Source organism: Sinocyclocheilus anshuiensis, unplaced genomic scaffold (genome assembly GCF_001515605.1).
Source record: "Sinocyclocheilus anshuiensis isolate Anshui unplaced genomic scaffold, SAMN03320099.WGS_v1.1 scaffold78, whole genome shotgun sequence".
Taxonomy (NCBI): domain Eukaryota; kingdom Metazoa; phylum Chordata; class Actinopteri; order Cypriniformes; family Cyprinidae; genus Sinocyclocheilus; species Sinocyclocheilus anshuiensis.
In genome coordinates this window covers 2,116,567-2,122,031 of record NW_015544250.1, presented here as the reverse complement: position 1 = coordinate 2,122,031, position 5,465 = coordinate 2,116,567, and positions in this window count along the sequence as shown.

Here is a 5,465-nt window from a genome sequence, read left to right as displayed (position 1 = left end):
TTACTTGTCATTTTTTATTCAATTCAAAGTTTGAAATCAAGTTATCTCGTGGTACTGCACCAAAATTACCCCACTGTAAAATTTAAAAAATTTGTGAGATAGCTAGCTATAATGGTAATTAAATAATGTTTACATATGTATAAAAGCCTACATTAAAATCTGTCATATAAATTGGTCTCTTCATTAGAAATTAGCCTACTGATTGCCACCATTGATGGACAATTTTTTTTAATAATATTAAAAATATCTGTATGACATTATATTCTGCAGTTCTTCCCTGTTGTACAGAATATCTATACTTTTCAAATGATCATATCGAAGTTAGAAATTCAAATATTGTGACAAAATTAATTTTGTAGGGTGCCACAAGTTTGTTAAAATTTCCAAAGGGTGCCGCGACTGAAAAACGGTTGGGAAACACTGCTTCAGACCATGGGTGTTGTCTTTGTCACGCTTGGTAATTTTGCTACAAACAAACAAATGAACATATAAATAACTAAAATAAAATAATAAATGTGTTGATGTTTTCTTATAAGCACTTTTAACAGACTAAACTACTACAGCATATTTTAATGTGACTGTGAATGCAGTGTTAATTTCATTCAACCTCTGATACTAAATTTTGTTATGAATTTTTAGTTCAATAACTAAAGTTGGTTATGAATTTTTAGTTCAATAATTTGTGGAGTTATCCCATATAAATAATGTAACATTTCAACATTTATTAATAAATTGAGTATACATCTTTTATCACTTTTTTGCCGTTTGCAGTTTGCATTGCATATATTTTGAATTTTTAATCAAATTCCTGTTCATCTGAATACTTTTTAATCTAATCAAAGTCTAATGAAAACTCAATCAAGATGTTAAAGATCAACACTGCTTCTGGTTAATAACACATTTTTTAAAAATGTATGCTATTCTGAACATAGCCTATGATTGTATATGTGCATGTGGGTTTGTGAGAGAAATAAATGAAAGTAACAGAAAAAAAAATACATTTATAATATACAAACATATGGAAAGCGTTTGTGTGAGCAGATGCAATCTTTTGAGATGCTCCCTAAATCTATTCAGATTCAACACACCCACTTGTCAATCTTATATTTGCATGAAAGAAAAGGGTAGTCATTTGTAAAAGGTCATGTGCTATTTTACATGTTATATAATGATTTTATTTTCATAGATTATATGTTATTAATGTATTTGAAGTCTGTAAAAGTGCAAATTGATCTGACAATGTAAGTAATGGTGTGAAAATAGATGCAGACTGTAAGAATGAACCTTGAACTGCATTGATGAATGGTTTCATGTTATGCTTTTAAAGTTGAACGTGTGTCTATAAACATACAGTAAGTCATTTTTTCATCCTACAAGATTGTTTAGATTATGAATTCTCCTCTTTCTGCTCTTTCAAGAAATCTTACTGCAGCACGGAAGACATCTTTCAACATATGTTTCAACTTTGCTGACAGCTTCTTTTTTTTCATGTCTTGTTTAAAATATCTAGTTCATATCCAGCTCTGGAAAGCGGCACCAATTCACATATAATGCTTGGACAACAGCTGGGAATATTATCATCTTGCCGACCACCAGCATCACATTAACTGAGGACATGAATTCTGATCAGCTGACCTTGGATAACCTGCAATGCTCATTGCCATCTTTAGCACGAACCACAGGTTTAATGTAACAGAACTGAGTTGCTAGATTTTTCCTCCTGGGTCAAAACTGCTGAATCAGTCACAAATGCATTTCTAGAGGGCTTATAATATTCCCCAAGAGCAAATATGAGTCTCAATGGAACTATAAACATTAGCCACCCATATTTTACCAATAGACAAGCTGGTAAACAAAGGCAAGGCAATTATGTTGGGGGGTTTTTTTTATCAAAAAAGGCAAGCACAGCATTTTATGACCGGATGAGCATCATTAATATTAAATCAGATTTACTTTTATGCATTTGACAGATGCTTTTATCCAGACCAAAAAAGAAGATGATACATTTAGTCCTGGTTCACTTTGCGTTCACACTGTCATTTTAACATCAAACGTCAAGAATCAAAACAAAAGGCATAAGGATATGGTCACAACAACTTTTATGACATAAATTTTGCAAACTTACAGAACATCCAATACAACACTGTGATCTGGGTTAAATGCGCGATTGTGATGGTATTTTTACAAGCTTATAACTAATGAAAAGCTTATAAAATGTGTAAAGGTGTGAAAACAGCAGCAGGAATTTCACCGTTGTAAGGAGACGGCGGTTCTGACGCCGCTAATGAGCAGCATACTGTAGCTCCTATGACAAGAAGAACCAGGTATGCTTGAGCATTCTGTCATTTTTAAGGTTGTATCTTGTGACATCACATCCTGTTTTTGGTTCATGTTGCATGTATTTCAGTTGAACCGCACCAGAGTTTCTTTAGAAGCAGGCCTACCTTTTCAGTGGTTCGGATGGCAGCATTCACACTTATTCAAATGAACAGATAATTTGCACCAGATTTAACCAAACCCGCCAACTGTGAACACACCCTTAATGTATTATAAAAATGGATTCAGTGTGGTACTTTAGGTCTGAGTTCTCTGCAGCATCGTAGCCCATCCAATTTGTTTTCCCTGAAGTTGGCAGAATAAATGACAATACAACTACAGTCCCTGTACTAATTGAAATCTGGAAGTGTTTGGCTTGTAGATTTCACAAATGAAACCTGATACTAAGAGGGATTTGCATTCTGGCAGGCTGTGATAAGTGCCATAGCAAAAATGCAAACATCTGTGGAGGATTTTGTGCAAAACAATGCTTCTTATCAAGTTGCAGTGGACAGAACTGAGTTGTTTATTTCAAAATCATAACTCACAACAAAACATGCCCCATGTTAAGTCACATGTATTGTATATTACAATATTATGTTCTTATGAGGCCATATATAATGGATTTCCTTGGAATAACTAATTTTTTTTTTATGTTAAGAAGTCTCATATTCTCATTAAGGCTGCTTTTGTTTGATAAAAAAAATACAATAAAAACACAACATAGCTGTTTTCTATTTGAATACATTTTTAAATGTAATGCATTCATGTGGTGGTAAAGCTGAATTTTCACCAGCCACACACATACACACACACCTTACTAATTGAATAAATGCATACACTCGAGTAGATAAATAATCCTCCGTACCCATTTGAAAGAAAAAATCCACAAAGACAATTCAGCTTCTTCATATTTTAATTGCATATTTGGCATGGGTTCTTCATAATTATCTCTATTGTTCTTTGTAATCCACAAGGTCGTTCATGAGAAGATGGCCAGCATTTAGATAAATGAACATGCCAATTGTTCTAATGGCATTTATATGGCAAGAACCAAATTAGAGCATCAACAGCCCGCATTTCTTTTTTAAAGCCAAAAATAGAGTGCATTATTAATTCAGAGGAACTGGGGCAGCCTGGGGGAGGGACAGGCACGCGGATTTTACTCCAGGCCTTTATAGAATGCTATTGTTCAGACTGGTCTCATGCAGGGAAAGCCATGGCCATAAATTGGAATGATGTCATTCCCTTTTTTTCCGCACTTGAGATGTCAGAATAGCCCCTGGACTGTCCATGACAGTTTGTTTGGGGTGGGCTAGGAAGTTAAGTCACATGTTATTGCTCATACTGAGAGTTCGAACAAATGCCTAGCTCAAAGTCTTAATCATCAGAGCATAATTCATCCCTGAACGTTTGTGCAGAAACTGTACTTCAAATTATGCAGTAAACTGTATGTTGAAAAGAGGTGTACTTGTACTTTCCTTAGTGATTGGACTAATTAGGCTATTTGTGCTCGGTGGATGATAAAAAATTTGGACAGACTTACACTGAAGGAGGGAACAGACATAAGCAGTTAGAAAGCACCTAGAAATGCCCTAGCAATGAATAAGAACATGCTAGCAACTGCATAGCAATATGCTAACATCACATTGAGTGTTGCACAAACACCACACTGAAAAGAATGGCTTTAAAACAATTTTCACTGTAAACCTTCACAAATAATTACAAAGAAACATCAAGTAACACATTTTTTAAGACAAACACATTCTTGTAAAACTCAGTAATCTTTACAACTTTTTTTATAGTGCATTTGCTTATAACGTAAAAAAAAAAAAAAGTACAAATCTAGGTTTATTACAAGACTGATTATGATTACAGATTACAAATTTGATTAATTTTTTCAAGCCATTTGTAATTTCACTTTTATTTAAACAAATATTATTTATTAATTTAATTAATTGTATTTCATTTTGTTTTTTGGCACACTTAAAATGTATACATGTCTAGATACAATGTCTAAATATCCTTAAAATCAAATAAAACTTACTTTAAATGCAAAACTGCATAAAGTACCAGTATCAACTGTTTTCTTGTTTTAAGCATAAATCTAACATATTTTTAAGGGAAATGCATCTGTTAAAGGGTAAATTTGATTGCATAGCCAAATCCATAAGCAATCATCCAGAGGTTCACTCAATGCAACAATAAAGAAGATAAGATCATTTACTAATTCTGATTAAAATGTATAGTCTCAAAAACATTTCTCATTATTAAAGCTTACATAAATTGCCCTGTGAGCCCATTGTGTTGTCTTTTTTTAACTACATTTTTGGACCTTTTACCTATATTTTGTCAGGATAGTTTGAGAAGAGATGTGAAGCGTCAGTAAAGGAGAGAAGGGAACAGGATCATAAAGCACCTCAAGCCGGGACGCGAAACGCTGCGGCTCCAACATGGTGTTGTCATTCGAGTGACTCAGTCAAAACCTTCCTGTGAACAGCACGTTTCTCCATTTCAGCACGACTGAAATGCTGATTTTGACAGCAGCAGCAGTGATGGAATCCGTAGCTTTGAGATCATGAGGACACCAGAGCACATGTGTCTGTATCTGCTCTCAGCCTCCAGCTGTGTCTCGCATGCAAAACCTCCTCTGTTCTGTTACGATAGTTAAAATTAGAGCGTTTTCAAATCCAGCGAGACTTCCCATTCTCCTGTCTCTCTTCCCCAGAGCTTTCTCTCCGACTTTCACAGATCAAAGCTGGATTTTTTTCTTTTTTGGTGGCTGCTGAGTCAGCAATCTAAATTAGAAACGAAGGCAGGCAGAGAAAAATCTTTGCAATTGAAGCCGTTCCATTATATTTGCAGGCATTCCATAAAGAATTCTATAAAGTACCGGATCTTAAAATCTTTTTAATGGAGCATGATCTGCAAGACCATTCAGAATAAAGGAAATTATCATAATTGCTCATGTCTTACACCTGGGCGACAGACAGACAGACAGACTGACAGACAGGCAGATAGATGTTGTCACATCCCAACAGTAAGTGCTTACAGTCTTGTATATAGATATTATGTTCAGTTAGATTTGTATCTGCTGTACTTCATTAATTAACTTGTTTTTATCTGCACATCATATTACAGACCCATAC